At 42.4% G+C, this 16,635-nt stretch overlaps 1 protein-coding gene and 1 long non-coding RNA gene across 41 annotated transcripts in view; one reads left to right on the plus strand and one right to left on the minus strand.

The window, feature by feature from the left end:
• The window catches only part of CACNA1C (calcium voltage-gated channel subunit alpha1 C), a 746,135-nt gene that overhangs the window by 385,353 nt on the left and 344,147 nt on the right, over positions 1-16,635 (plus strand). The window lies entirely within an intron of this gene.
• LOC144297460 (uncharacterized) overlaps positions 1-16,635 on the minus strand; it is a 28,333-nt gene that overhangs the window by 6,139 nt on the left and 5,559 nt on the right. The window contains exon 3 of the long non-coding RNA XR_013364518.1: positions 4,629-4,779. This is a non-coding gene — a long non-coding RNA (uncharacterized LOC144297460). The remainder of the gene's footprint in view (positions 1-4,628; positions 4,780-16,635) is intronic.

Consider the following 16,635-nt stretch of genomic DNA (forward strand, 5'->3'; position numbering starts at 1 on the left):
CAGCCTGATAAGTGATGACTTTTGCAAGGACTGAGTGAATGTAAGGTTGAGAGGCCAGTCATGGAGGGACTGGTTGATTGTGATGCCTCCTTTCCCATTTATCCTTCCTCAAGAACTTTTCTTCAGTCATCATCTCATTTGATTTGGTGTCTCTAGTGCTACAGAGTGGAAAATATCACGACCGTTTCAGTCTTGGCTTGGTTTCAAGAGAACATGTTTTCCTGCTGTAGGATCTGCAGTTCTGTGTCGACTAGAGTGTCCATTTCCCCACTCCTACCCCAAATCCACACCCACTGCCTCTCCCACATACCATGGGTCCAGAAATTATCCAATGAGGACACTGGCGAAAGGAGACAATCCCCAGGCTCCAGAAAGGCCTGAGAACAGAAGTAGGACTCCTGTTTTATCACATTTCTGCCTACCCAGTACAGAGGGCCTGAGTAACCTGCCCTGCTCAACGTGGCCTGACTCACAAATGTATTGGCCAAAATGCCTGGCTTTTACCCCAAATGTAGCACAACTGCCTCTGTGTCCAGGGTTACAACATTCCCTTCCTGTGCTTCTGGTTTGCTTCACAGCAGCTTGGTGAGAATATAGGCAGTGTGGGGCATCGTCAGATTCGATGCTCATATAATGTCTCAGAATCCACACTGTGGCCTTTGACAAGAGACCCTCTGCCCCAGGGGCCTGTCATCTTCTTCTCCCCCTTCTCTACTTGGCTAATGAGGTCTTCTAAGTGGCCTGAGGTTGTCAGAAGGTCTATATGGTGAGACTTCAATTGACAGCCCCTCTGGGAATACTGTTCCCCTGTAATTAAATTCTTAGGTTAAAAAAAAAAAAGAAGTCTTCATCAATCATACAAAACAAGCTGCCTGCACTTGATGTGTGTGGGTTGCAGGAAAATTTGGTAAAAAGTGGTGGGGTTGGAAGACCTCCACAAGATATGCCAGGTAAATTCCCTGTCTTACTGCTGTTTCTCCACCCCACCTTTGCTGGTAGCAGCCTTATTCTCAGTCTTGGAGGGGGATGCTTGGACCCAAGGACCACTGAATAAGAACCAGACTATTTGTTGGGAGAGAGAGATCCTGTGTTTGAAGTGTTTGGGACAGAAAACCAGTTCAAGATGATCCCTGGCCTACTTCTGATCATGATATGGGCTCTGTAAGGGCAGTTAGCCTCTCTGAACCTGTGTTGCCAGTCTGTAAAATTAGATAGTAATGTTCACCCTGACATAACCAGGGTCCGATGAGACTCTGCAAGATGAATGCCTTTTCACTCCAAAGCGTACACATGAAGGATTGACAGATGGTTATTGTGGGGGAAAATGTGGGGCTGGGGCTCCTATTGTGTGCACTGCAGTGTGCTGGGTGCTGCTGGGAGGTCACCTGTTGAATCTGCATCACGGCAAAGCAGGTGAGTGAGAATTTAGAGGAGGACCAGATTACTCAGGCCGGGATGCTGAAGGGTGTTGTGTTGAGAGAAGGTGGCATCAGACGGAATCCTGGCATATGGATGGAATCTCCAGAGGGAGAGATGGTGGACTGTATCCAGCCCCACTCATGAGTCTCCTCAGGTCTGACTCAGCCTAGGAAGTGGGGGCCCCCTTGGTTTCAGGAAATTCTAAAGTCTGTGGTGCCTTGTGGCAGCGTGGGGACCTATGTCTTCTTGGCTCTGCTCCTGTACTCCCTACCTGTCCCCTGCAGGAATGCTTCTACACTGCTGCCCTAGATTACTTTCCTGGATCGAGCACTGTCCTCAGCCCCCAGGAGCTCTGGAGCTCAAACAAGCAGGGCTTGTTATGGTAGGAGGCAGAGAAGGAGAGAACTGTGAGGGTCTGCTTTAAGCAAATCAAAGTCCAAAGTGTCCCGTGGAGAAGGCAGTAGGGCATGTGGCCTTGGATGTGCTGCATGCTCCCCAGTGGTGCTGGGGGCCAGGGAATGCACTCTGGTCCGGAGGGCTTCTTGGAGGAAGTGGAGCGTGAACCGTGGCTCAGCCATGGACAGGATTTAAAGGGGATGATGCTCTGGGTGGGTGCTGCAGCCAGTCTTGGGGATTATGATTAGATCCGCCTGGCTGAAGCAGAGCTGTGTGGAGAGCAGCTGGGGGAGCAAGGCCAGAATGGTGGGGGAACCAAACCTTCTGCCTCCTGAATGGCAGTAGGCATCTTAGTATTGCACCGTAGGCAGCAGGGTCTTTTTGAGCGTGGAGGGAGAGGTGATCCAAAACAGTGCTAGTTTTGTTTTCGAGTGATTAATCTGGCAACAGTGCTCCCAGGATGAGAGGGGAGAGTTCTGGAGATAGACTATCATCAGGTGGTCCATGCGGTGGCCCAGGAGGCAGGTGAAAATGATGGAATTGGGGGTGTTCTTCGGAAATGCAGGGGGGTGCGGAGGGGTCTGCTAGGAAAAAAATGGTTGGAATCTGTCCTCCAGGAACTCCGAAACCTGTGCATGCCCCACCTTCCGTATGGACTCTGCACAACTGAGTCTCCGGGCATCCCCTCCCCTGGCATCCCCCGTGGGACTGCACTGCCCTCAGATCCCTGCTCCCCTTGCCCATGCCTGTTGCAGAAGCCAGTGCAAAGCAGGGAATGGAGAGCGCAAGGCCAAGCAAATGGCTTTGTGTTTCTTCCAGTGTCTCTGTGTCATTCTTCAGCCACCTTCTTGGAGTTCCGGTAAGCCAAATCTTTCTTTAGAAGAGCGAGCAAAGCAGCTAGCCAGGAACACTGCCACGGTGTGCAGTCATTACCAAAATGCTGGTAGGATGGGAAGTTGTTTTTGAAAGGCACTGAGAATGTACTCAGCAGTGCAACTGAATCCCATCTTTGAGAACTAGGGACCCAGAGGGAGGAAATGTCTTTCTGGCTGCAGATGTTCCGGTTGGGCCACAGGGATGGCCCTCTACTGGTACAGTGGCCTGTCATGTGGAAAAGACCAGAAATGGGAACTGCCTGCCAGAAAGAGCCAAGGTACTCCTGCCCACAGAGTGGGTTAAAATTTAAATTTTCTGAGCGTGGCAAGAGAATGCTTAAGAGCTGGACTAGTCTTGATTTCTGGCTCATTCTCATTTCCTTGGCCTACTCTCTCCCTTTCAGGTTCAACCTAAATATTCATTTCAGAGCCAGCGGGTTTGCTCCAGCCTTAGCTACTGTTTTGGTGAGCAACTGTACATAACCCAGGTTTGCACAGTAGACAAGCTAAACAACCCTAAAGAAATGAAGCCAAATGCTCAGGGTTTTAGGGGGAGGCACCTTGGGAGGACTGGCAAGGAACCATAACATTTTGTAAAGTGGATATTAAACCTACAGTGGCAAAACCAGCTTTGTTTTCCCTTACCCCTCCCCAACAATATTTATAGTATGTACTCTCTGTTAGATGTCCCCTCAGCACAAACTCTTGAATTAGAAAGGGGTTTTTCACCACTGTCAGGCCAAACCAGTTTTGAGCCTTCATTTAAGACCAATGAATTAAGCTCTGAGATCTGTTCTCTTCCAGAGGGGGAAAAGCAGGCTGGCGTTCCACTGATCCACTGATCACCTTCCCCCATCAGTTGTTACAGTATTGAAAAACTTCAGCTGCTCTGAGCCCTGCAACTCCCTGTGCCCCTTCTAGGACCTTCTCACCATCTCACATTTCAGCAGCTCACAACTAATGCTGATGCAGGACTCTGCTCCTGCCCTATTCCTAGGACTTCTGAGCAGTGGGTGCCACACTAATTGTTAAATATTTTGAGACACTCTCTGTAGTCTGGAGGTTATGACAAGTCCCTTCATACAGAGTACTAGAATTTCCTGCTTTATTTTTCCCTTGTGAAGATAGAAGCGGTACTTGGCCCAGCTCAAATATCACTCTGTTGATGAAGCCAGTCCTGGTTACAGTGGTCACTTGTTTCTTTGTCCACATAACAGAGTTCATGCCTCTTTTATAGAACGCAGTACAGCAATGTTCACAACAGGGGGCAGTTTGCCCCCAAAGGGACATTTAGCAATGTCCAGAGACAATTTTGGTTGTCAAAGCTAGAGATAGGCATCCCTGGTACAGATCAGGACACCGCTGCCCATTCTATAATACACAAGACAGGCCCCACCACAAAGAATTACCAGCCCAACACATCGGTAATGCTCACTTGCGTGTCTCAGTGTCTGTCCAACTCCACCCCTTGAGCTTCTTGAGGGCAAGATCCTGCTGCTTATATCATGCTCCAACCCACTCCTCCCTGCCCCCACCCCTCAGGAACCAGGGCGATCCTTTGCATTTAGTTGGACACTCAATAAATGCACTAAATTGAATTCATTTAGTTAAATTGAATCAAATTGAATTGAACCTAAGCTGCCCGCCAATCATTAGGCAAATGCACCAATTACCCTGTGCGGTAGTGTAGTCTTTGCTTTGCTTCCTATTTGAAGTGAAGAAGGTCCTGGTCAAGCCCACACCAGTAGGCTAGCCCAGGCCCCAGAAGTTGAGCCCAGGGGCACAGGGATGACTGTGAATATTTTAAAAGTTCATAAACTGTGTCAAGTGAGTAGCCTTGACTTCTAATTTATCATGCATCTCAGAGCTATAAGAAGTATGATCTTCTCATCACCCAGAAACAAATGGAGCTAAGAACTACCACTGCCCCAGTGGTACCTTTTGTAGTAGGTGCTGGAGAAGTGCAGGACCGTCCAGCATTTGTACTTAGAGGTAGTGTGGTGAGGGGCAGAGCAGCATTCTTCCATTGTAGCCCACAAAGAGGATGTTCATATCTCTTCTACACCAGTAATGACAGTCTGACCTCGACCTGTAAATGGGAATAATAAATTCTTACCTGCTTTGAGGCAGGGGCTGGACTTGGTCATCTCAGTGCCTGACCCAAAATATATGAAGCATTCTGGTGCATTGCTTCATTTACCTTTATCAGAGTTCCTATACCAGATGAGGCCACTGGGGCACGTAGAGATTGCATTGTTTGCCCAGGGTCACACAGCTCGAATGTGTTACGCCCTGGTTCCAAACACAGAGTCCATGCCTTACCCACTCCAGAGCACTGCTTCATCCTTTCCCTCCACTTCTCAAAAATTCAGATTCTTCCCATCCTTCCATCCTCTTCATGGGGTCTTAAAGACATAAGGCTGTTTTGCCTGGGTGTTCTTAAGTCATTTTTGAAATAGACACAGTGATCTCTGGGCTCTCACTCACTGACTAGAACCAAAGTTAGACAAGACTCAAACTGGAGCTTTCTTCTTATTCAAGATTAGATTTTCTGTTCCATCCAGAAAAACCTGCTGTTCCCCAGCTATACTCCCTGGTTTCAAGAAGATCTAAAATTACAAGAGAATTACCTTGCTTTGCAGCAGCTGGTATTTCTGTTTCTTGATGAAAGTAGATACTAGAGAGTGGAACTACCCAGAAACCAGGGGGCGGCACGTTGGCCATACGGGAGGCAAATAAAACTCATTTTCTTTTCTTGGCCCTCTTGAAAATGTGTCTAATTTTGGGCATGTTTAGTTGGTTCATCTGTATTTGGAAAGTTCTTCTTTTCTCCCTAAGTGACATCTCCCTTGAGCACACACTTCCCTCCTCTCAAGGTGAGTAATCCTCTCTCCAGCTGTTTGAAATTACTAATTGGTGAACAAAGAGGCTAACAAACAAAATTAGCTATTGGGCCATAGTTTGGGATTGAACCAAAGGGAGAAGAAACACCTCAGTGTGCCGGTCTTTCTCCTCCTAAAAAAAGGGAAACAACAAAACCTAACACGTTAGCTCTCAGTAATTTATCATAGTCACACCTGTGATGTCCGTAGCCAGCATATTCACGCCATATGAGGAGTGGCTGCAAGGAACTCCTTACCTCCTCGGCAGTGGAGGAGCCCCAGAGAGGCTCCCCATGGAGCATCCTTGGCTCCGTCATAGGATGGAGAAAGAATGAGCTGCCATTCTCCAAAAGGGATCTGCTCTGCCCTACCCATCTGCTCATTGTTGATGCTGGCTTAGGGGAAATAGTACCTCTCTCTCTCTCTCTCTCTCTTTCTCTTTCATCCTCAGTATACCCAGTGCAGAAAGAGAAAGAGGCATTCATATTCCACTAATGTTTCTTGGCATATAATTACATCATCTCGTTTGAATCTAATTACAACCCTTCCCATTTATTGGCCGAGAAATTGAACCTAGGATGTACAGACTTCCTTGGAGGCACACCTAATAAGTAGTAGGACCTGGAATTAACTGTGGTCTCCAAATTCAGCGCTCATAGTCTTAGGAATTTACAACTAATAAGTGCCAATTTCACTGGGAAGACCAAAATAGCATATAAGGAAGGATTTGAAAAGAGAAAAGTGCTAAGTTATGAGCTACTAAGTGCCTCCGCTTTCTAGACACTGAGCTATCCAGGTTAACCACAAAGCGGTAGGTAGTCTGTGGGTGGGAGAGCAGTATGCTCACCTGCTTGGCTCTTCTGTGAGATCACCTCTCAGGAAATATTTAGAATCCGATGCCCACTCTCTAACTTTCCTTGCTGGGTGGTGGGGGTAATTGTTCTAGGCCTCTGGAGGCTGCAGAGAGAGATTCTTTCTCAATTTCCCTGCCTTTCTGCCACACCTCTTGTCCTCACTGTCTTCCTCTTCCTGCTGTCTTCCTGCTGCCTCGATTGCTAAACTCTGTCCCTCTTTGCATCTTACTCTCTATCTTGCTTCCCTTCTTCCTCCTTCCTCCCAGGCTAGCTGATCTTTCATATCATAACCTCGAGAAGGCTCTGCATCCCTTAAAAATCTTCTCCAAAGTGAATTTATGCTTATGATGAATGGCCATCATTGGCACCAAGGCTACCCATGACCCAGCCCTTCCCTTGACTCTGGATCCCACTTTGCATTCTGTTTTCCACCCTTCTCCACTGCTGAGTCCTGGCCCACCCAGTTCCATCACCAAGATCAATGGTGCAGCTAAGCAGTCCTTCCCAATGTTCGGGTCTGCCATCAAGTAGGCTGTCAACCCTGTAGACTCACCTTGTCTCTTTAGTAAGCACACAGAAAACTTTTGGGGTGTGTTGCCATAAAAATGATGGCGTCTTCCTTATAGTCCCTTCCTTAGACTTTCTTATGCAACCTGCCTCTTTCCGGAGTGCTGGGATGCAACAGGGAGGTTTCTTAAATTAATCCTGTCAAAATAGCCTTCGAGTTCTTTTGGAGCAGGGATTTTTTTTCTTTCTTTCTTTCTTTCTTTCTTTCTTTCTTTCTTTCTTTCTTCTTCTTCTTTTTTTTTTTATCTCACAAGACACAAACTGTTCAAGGGAAGAACTGGGAACAAAGACAGCTCAAGAGGACTGGAGGGAGTTGGAGAGCATTTAGAGGAGAGAGTGGAAATGATTGATGGGCTGGGAAGTGGGACCGCAGCAGAGAGGTGAGAGGCAGGGGGTGACTTAACTGGGAGAAGAGCAGGCTGACAGGTGACCTAGTAGCAGGCTTCAAGTTGGTGAAGGGTTAGGATGTGAAGGCTGGCAATTAGCTGGCTCCCCATCACCACCAGAGAAGAAAAGACAGTTAAAGAGAGGGGAAGGGAAGCATGAAGCTACCAGAGGAAACCCTGACCACAGAGTGTGGTGAATACAGCAAGAAGTTGGGTCATGGGGTCCCCCACCTGGCACCTGCTCCCACGAGCCAGGCCCTGGGTGGTGCAGGTGCTGAAATGTCTAGCTCTGAGGCTCCCAGTCACTAGTGCTCCAATCAGCACTTGGACAGCAGCATCCACATCTCTGTGTTCAGAATGCAGTTTCCTCGGTCCCACCTAGATTCCTGGGTTCAGAATGTCTGGGTGGGAAGTCCAGGAGTCTGTTTTTAACAAATTCTTCCAGAGGAGTCTTAGGAGAGTCATTGAGAACCAAGGCTGGTATATGGAGAAAGAGAAAACACCTCCCCAAATTCCTCCTTTCCCCTTCAGCATCCAGCAAGGTGTTTCACCACCCATGGGAGCCTTGATGCCTCTCCTTAGGCATAGGCATGAAGCTGCTGCAGGAAATGCTCATCCCACCTTTTGTTCCTGACTTCACTAGCAGGGACCAGGGTCCTGGGTGACAGCTTTGTGGAGTCAGCCAGCGCTGAGGAGTCCCAGAAAATGCCATCCCTGCCCTGGTGGGGCTGGAGTGCAAAGAGGCTGGGAGTTAAGAGACTATCCATTTCACTCATAAGCAGGTCATTTTTCCTCTCCTGGTCTGGTGTCCTCTGGAAATGGAAGAGGATTTAGTTGATCCCCAAAGTTTTTCAGGTATTCCCTTCTGTCTACATTGGTTGTTTGAGGGATTGGATCTCACAAAGAGCTCCTGAAGAATGTACAATCTTAGGTCCAGTGCAGTATCTCAGAGTGCAGGAATAGTTCAAACTTGGTGATTTTTTTCTTTTTATATAATGTGCACTGGGGAGTTGGGACAAATGAAGAAGCATATATGCCTATCCTCAGTTAACTTGGCTCATGTGTGAGGCTGCTGCTTGCCACATGTGACTACAGACACCCATTTCTTTCACTTGGAGGCAGCATACCAAACTACAGATCCTGTTCTTTGGCCTTGGAACAGTTTTTTGTATATTTTTTAATGTGGAGCCTGTAATCAAAGACTACCATTCATAGGAATGTTGCAGGGAAGAATCATTATTATTTCATGGCCTTATTTGCTTTATCCCTATTGAGATAGGCCCGAAAGACTACAGTGGTATTAAAAAACAAAAAAGCTCCAATGGCAATTAAGTAATTATTAACTTTGCTTCTAAGGCATTGGAGACCCTGGTACTTAAAAAAATAATAATGATGTTTTGGTATAAGAAAAATTTCTAGTTGTCTACCCCAGCATCTAGTCCAGCCTTCCTCCATAGTAACTGAACTTTGATTTTCACCTGGGCACATTGCTACCTAGACTAAAAAGACTGGATTTTCTACTCTCCTATAAGACTTGGTGGCAATTTCTGGCCAATGAGAGATGTAAACTAAAATACTGTATGCTCTAATTTAATAAAACCTCCTTAAAGGAGAGAGATGAGCCTTTTTTCTTCCTCCTTTCCTCTTTCCTGTTTCCTGGAATGCAGTTGTAATGGCTGGAATTCTAGCAGCCACAATAGACTATACAATGGAAGCAAAGGGTTGGTGATGGCTAAACAAGTCTCGATGACCATGAATCTGTCATCCCAGCCCATCTTTCTTTAGACAGAGGCTTGAGAGAAAAATAAAGCCACTATTATTTTTTTTTCATTTATGCAGCTGAAAAAGACACAGGAAAAAACACAGATTTTAAAGTCAGACTGGGTGTGACTTCCAGCTCTGCCTCTGATTAATCATGATCTTGACCAAGTTATCCTCTTGATTTTCAATTTCTTCATTTGCAAATTAGAATAATAATCTCTCCCTCACAGGCCATTCATAGATATTAGCTATCATATTTATAAGGTGTCTTATTTAGTACCTAGCATATTGTAGTGCTTAAAAGTGGTGGCTGTGTGTATGTGTGTGTGTGTGTGTGTGTGTGTGTGTGTGCATGTGCGTCCATCTGGCCCAGACACTGTGCTATGCTCTGTGGGTATATAGATAAATATAGTGTGCCCCTGCCTTCACTCACAGGCTTGGGGGAGTATCTTAGTGTCACACAGGGGCCTAGTCACAAAGCATGCACCTGTCTACATGCCATGATGCAGACTTGGGTGATTAAGATCTGTTGTGCACATCAGAAATTGAAGGGTTCTCTCTTAGAGTGGGGCTTTTGGCCTTTGCTCCCTCAAACTTGCCACTTGGCATTCCCTTCCCATTCCTTTACTCCTCTGAATCCTGCCTACTTTTGTGGCCATCAATATCCTCTCTCTTCCACAGAGCCATCTAAGCTATTGCAGCCATTCCTTTACATTTTACTAAATTTATCTCAGTAAATACAGCACAGTTCAGGGCTTACCATACTCTCCTAATAGGTGTGTGTGTGTGTGTGTGTGTGTGTATTTGCATGCATGTGCATGTGTGTGCACAAGGGTGGGTGTACTTGTACATGTACGTGTGCACCCATCCTTTCCAGCTGGACTATAATCTTAAAGGCAGAGACCATGTTTTAGAATATTTTTTATGTGGAATATGTAGTAGGTGCTGAGTATTGTCGCTGAGAAAGCAGAGTTTGACAGGTTAAAAAATTTTTTCCCTGAGAGCTATTTCGGGCTTATGGTCTGGTCCTTCTCCATCTCCTGTGACTACAGACTGTGTGATGAGGCAGAAAAGGAAAGAGTGAGGAGAATGAGAGATGATGTGGCTCAGAGGTGAACGCATCACCTGACCCAGGCTCTGAGCCCAGTGGCTAGGGCAACTTTGCTAGGCAGACTCGGGGGAGATTTTCTCCTGCCCAGGTGCAAACCAGATGATAAGAGATGGTTTCTCACTCTAAGGAAATCTCCACATAAAAATTATCTTCATCAAAACCCTCCCAGTGGCTGTAACATGCTGTTAGTCATATGTGATAATGGCCCAGGGGTGAGTAGGTGTCAGGCATCTAAGATGAACTGTCTCTTTCTATCTGGAGTGAACTCTTGAATTCCCATATATTCGAATTTCAGCTCTCAGAGGGCCATGACCCTCACCCTCAGAGCCACCCCTGACTTTTCTTGCCCCTTCTCACACCCTCTCCCTGGAGAGCTCATAGCTTTGCCTACCCTCAGGAGTTCCCTGTGAGGATCAGGAGACACTCTGCCTTGCAGGATTTCCAGCTCTAGAAATCCACCTTAGCTGATCTGATAATACACTGGGAAGATCTTGAAAAACTCCAGATAGAATTATCCCTCCCCTACCCTATGTCATTCTTATGTTTTTATAAATCCCACATTATTTTGACCTGGCTCGACTACTGCCATCATCCATTCCCAATAACTTAGCAACCTGTGCTAATAAAGCCAATTAGGGCTGTCAGAGGGAATGTGTATTGTGTGGCTCCTCCTCATCCCTTCTCAGTGAAGTCTTTCTCAGGCTGCTAGGATGCTCAATAGAGGGGTACTTCAGAGTGCCCACTATAGGCCCCACATTAGGGTCTTCTCTCCACTCTCCCCATCTTCCTGTTTTCCAGAATTTTCTTTCTTCCCTCTTTCCTTCCCTCTGTGAAGGAATAGATATAATGTGTATGGGGGAGGCCAAGGAAGATAACCTGGGAGTGTTCTATCAGCCTGAGAGTCCTCATCTTCCTCATCTTGGTGTGGATGAGTCCTGGGCCTCCTCCCAAGGCAGCCCTAACCCATCAGTCAGTTGCCTCAGCCCCAGGGTTCCTGCCTCTGGCATGAGTCCTCAGACCTCAATGAGAGGGGAGATCAGAGTGAAGGTGGATACCTCTCCTTGTAGCTCATTTTCTTCTGTGATCATTGTGATTCTGAAGGTCTCTACATGAATGTATATAAGAATAAAGAAAATAGATCAGAAAGATTAATGCAAAGGGGAAAATGCAACTTTTGCAGGCATCTCTGAGAGTTAGTCTGTGACTCAAGACTGTGTGGTGACAATCAAGGAACACACCTTGCTATAGGAGCACACCTGCAGCTCCTTTGGAAAAGGTTGGGAGAGATTCTGGGGGTCAGCAAGGTCCACATTATTAAAATAAGCCCATACCTGGGTGTGACAGCCTACTGCAGACTTAGCAAGGATCAAAAGAGGGAAGGAATTAAGTCATTTTGCGGAAATGTACCATGGACTGCTTGTATAAACAAAAATATGAATAATGATTTCTTAAGACAATTCATAAAATAGGTACAGAAGCAAAATAGTCTTATTTTCTGCCAAAAGTCTCATTCAACTTGAAATGGATCATTGAACACTCTTGCCATGGGTTACTGGGAGTTCCAGCTCTTAAAATGAAAGGGGAGTGGCAATGGGGACCACCATGCTGGACTCAGTTCTGAGCAAAGAGGAAGAGCTGGTTGCAGTAAGAGCATCATGGAAGAGAGCAGCTAGTCACCCTAGGGTTCCTACTCATAAACAGAATACACCCCATAGATACCAGGAAAGATGTTGCAGAAAGTGCAGAAAAGAGAATGGTCTTAAGATTCCATGAGAGTCTCTGAAAGGGAAGATATTTATGAAGAGCAGAACAAGCAGAGGCTTGTGGAGGATGCTGAGACCAATGTCTTGCATCCTGCAGGGAGAAGGAGAATAGGATATGAGAATGGCCTATAGGCTCAAAGCACCACAACAAATGCAATTACAGAGGAATTAAACACATGCATTTACATTATCTACCTGAATTAAAGGGTTAAAGTCTGTCTTGACCAATTTTATCCTAAATAGCGGAAGAAACTCCTGATGTTTTCTTAGAGTTTTTGACAGTGATCTTAGTGAAATTATGGAATGTGCGTAGAGGGGCCAGAGAAAACAAACATTTTGATTTCCTAAAGTCTAATGGTTCTAGAATAGTAAACTTGATGTTACTCCCTGACACACTCTTAGAATAAATTCCCTAAAAGGAAGTGTATGTGTACTTTAGAATAAAATCATTAATTTTAGGAACACGCCAAATTAACTAGATTTTCTTTAGCTGTGGGATTACTAGGCCTTAGATCAAATCAATACCTAAGATAGTGTTAATTTCAATAAGGCATTTGGAACATCTGTCATGATATCTGTATGGAAAAATGTGGAAAATAGGTTTGTGATTGATTGGCCAACTCTAATCAAAGAATGTGGGTTAACAGATTGATGTCAATCTGGAGAGAAGCCTCTAGTTTAATGCAATGGTGCCGAGGCCTTGTCAACATGTCTACCATTGAAACTGGAAAAAGGAAACCTCACATTTGTTGAAGATACAGAGTTAGGAGAAATGACTAATGCCACAAGTAGAAAAAAAATATTTACAAGATCCATGCTGGCTTCTTACTTAACACAGCAGGAGACCAAACATGCTTGACAAACTTCCTAAGAATTTCCAAATAAAATACCTATAAACATACCAACAAGTTTAAAATTGCCAATCACATTATAAATTATGGAGTAGTCAAGAGCATACATCAAAGAACAAGTGGTATTCTTACCAGTGCGGCTGGATGGCTTGCGAGGCACATTCCTGGCCTGCATTCCACACATCTACCTACTGACAGTCCCCAAAGAACTGTACTGTTAGATAAGGTATAATTCAGATAGAAAAATATTATGAAACATATTAAGATTATGCAAGGCCTCAGAAAATAAACCATTCATATCTTCCTCCTGAGATAATAAATCAATTAATCCTTAATATTCAGGCAACTGAAATGAATCAAAATCAAGGACTCGAGGATAGCATAAAATGGACCAATGGTGAACTTGAAACCAATTAAATAGAGCTAGGGCATAATAATCAAGAGCACAGGCTCTGGGATCAGAGAGACCAGCAAATGAATCCTAGCTCTGCCACTTACTAATTGTGGGACTATGCAAGAGTTATTTAACCTCTGTGAATCTCACTGAAAAAGTGGGATTTCTATAAAGATTAAGTAAAAAATGTGGCTAAAGTACTTGATGCAGTTCCTGACATATAGCAAGTACCTAATAAATTTAGCTTTTATTGATCCTGTTAATTTTGTTAACTGTGGTTACAAAATAGAAATTAGAATTAATTTTAAGAATACTACATTTTGAGGAATAATTGTATACAAATTGAGCATATAATACAAGATTAAATTAATAATGACAAGGAAATAGTGAATGCTCAAAGAAATCAAGTATTACATGTATTTAAAATATATCATATATGCTTGTCTTAATTAGGGGAGCTATAACATAGTTTTGTTTTGGACTTCTTGAATTATAGAAGTTTTGTTGCATATGCATATAATAAGTGTAAAGGTTAAAAATCAGGGTTTCTTTTTTAACTTTTAAGAACACCAGGAGGTTAAAATATAGCCCATAAAACAAAAACTGAGAAAATAAATATACACAAAAATATCCAGAAGCACAAAATAAAATGGCAAAAGTAAGGTCAAACATATCAACTGTGGTAAAATATGTGAGTTAAATGTTCTTAAACTTTCAAATTTAGATTAGAAAATAAAACCCAACCATGTTGTTGTACAGACTCATGAAAGATAAATGATACAGAAAGGATAAAAATAAAATTAATTAATGATTTAGAAAACAGTCTAAGAATAGATTTGATAAATATATCAAGGAGCTATTGCTCTGAAATAAAAAATTATGTGACCTCTGGAAAGTTTAGAAATAAAAAAATAAAAATAATAAGGAAGCATAATATATACAAAGGAGATTCTAAGGTTAAGAGAATGGATGCTATTCATAGTTGTATGCTAATAAATCTAAAAATCTCAATTGCAACTTTATGGACAAATTAGTCTCAACTTTAGATCATTTGTCCAAAACACAGAAAATGATTAAAATTAAGAATTTATAGGCAGATAGCCTCTCCTCTGCTGTTCTGCTCACTGTGTATTCGATAAATTTCCATCTCCTTAAAAAAATTTATTTAGTAAAAATAGCATTATCTTGACAAAATTATCACAAAGAAGATTATAGCAATCTTACATATGTACACAGATGAAAAATAAATTGAATCCAGTGAATTCATAATTAGGTAGGATATATACAATGAACTCAATAACTATTTGATGTTAGGTAACTTATTACTTTAATGTATCACATTAGTGAATCAATTAAAAAATAATGCATAATACAATAATATCCAATATCCATTTTATTTTTTTTAAGTTTTATTTATTCACTCATGAGAGACACACAGAGAGAGAGAGAGAGAGAGAGGCAGAGACACAGGCAGAGGGAGAAGCAGGCTCCAGGCAGGGAGCCCAACGTGGGACTCAATCCCGGGACTCCAGGATCACGCCCTGGGCCAAAGGCAGGTGCTAAACCACTGAGCCACCCAGGTGTCCCCCAATATCCACTTTAAATAAACTCAGTATATACTAGAAAGAGAATGATACATAACATGGTTTTTTAAAAAGTATCTAAAACCAACAGCAAACATTTAATGATGAAACTCTGGAGGCATTTGTTTTAAATCAGGAATAAGAACGATGTGCGCTAGAATCATTGCTAACTAACATTGTAAAGGTCTAGGGGATGTAACAAAGCAGAAAGTAGAAAGGAAGAGATAAAAATTGTCAGTATTTGCAACCAATATGATTATAGGCTAGAAAATCTAACTAAAAATGATTAAGATTAATAAAAATCACATGGAGGTGGCTGGATATGATATAAATACTTGAAAAATTAGTAGCTTTTTAAAGTATCCAAAATTAAATACATGAGACTATATGACAAATTTAACTGAAAGATATAGAACGTAGTTTGAATAAATGGAAACATGGAAAGAGGGAACATTATGGAGATGTTCACTCAGATATTTTCAAATTAATTCATAACTAATTTTATTCAACAACCCAGGATAGTTCTGGAGGGTGGAGGTAGTGAGAAGAACACTTGACAAAAGATAGTTCTAGAATTTATCTGGAGCAATAAACAGGTAGAATTTACCAAGAAAAACATATAGAGAACACTAGTGAGGAAAGGATTCTTTCCTATATAAGAAAATGTATTACCAGCATTAAATAGAATAGTATAGGTAAAGGAATCCACAGGTAGAGCAGTGAAACAAAACAGCTAGGAAGTAAACTCTGGTTATATTTGCTGATATATAGAATAAAATTCTTGAAAACAAATGTGCCCAAAACCTTCGTGTAATGGCAACATTTTCAAAGTGGAAAACTAGAGCCCTAAAGTATTGCATCAGTTCAGAGGCAAAGGAGAAAATGCATCTGTTGTATCTGTAATGTAGCTCATACTGTATATTAGAAAACAAAATCTGTTTTCCCTTACAAAAGTAGTTTAAAATTACCTCCAATTCATGTATGGTAAAAAGAACCTTAAAATGTTTCTCAAAAAAATTGAAATAAGGCTATGTCTTATTTAGGTGCAAATATAGCTCTTAAGAATCTACTATATAATAAAGGAAGCAATAAAATCCATCTAAAGGAAGTAGATGAGTGAATGTGCTCAGTAATTAAGTATTTGGGAGAAAAATAACTTTACTTATCTACCTTATATATTCAGCCAAAACAAATTAAATAAGCATAAAAAATAATACACCATAAAGATTAGGGGAAAATGAATATTTAACTGCTCTCATAATTAGAAAGGGCTTCTTAAACGTAAAGGTAATGGGAAAGATTAAGAGATTTGGTGCATAAAAATATAAAACTTTTACACAGAGAAATATTAGAGACTTTTAGAACGCAAACAGAACTTGGAAAATATTTCTTAAAATGATTGGATTAATATTTCTGTTGGATAAGGAGATCTGAGAAATCAGTAAGAAAAACACTCACACCCCTATTGAAAAATTGGGCAAAGGACATAAACAGATTCATTCGCAACTTGACTAGTAAAATCAACCTGACTAGTAAAAACAAAAATACAAATTAAAACAAGATGCCATTTTTTACTTATTGAATTGACAAAGATTTATTTTAAAACCTAGCATATTAGCCAAAGTTTTGGTGAAGTGGACTCTCACATAGAAATAAAAAAAATTATAACCTTCCTGGAAATAATTTATACAAATACTCTAGGTCTTTGAAATGTTTCTACCCTTTCACTAATAACTTTCCTTTTAGGAATCTAGGCTAAGAAAATAATTAGGTGGTGATTTATATTTATGTAC

This window comes from Canis aureus, chromosome 25 (genome assembly GCF_053574225.1).
Source record: "Canis aureus isolate CA01 chromosome 25, VMU_Caureus_v.1.0, whole genome shotgun sequence".
NCBI classification, from domain to species: domain Eukaryota; kingdom Metazoa; phylum Chordata; class Mammalia; order Carnivora; family Canidae; genus Canis; species Canis aureus.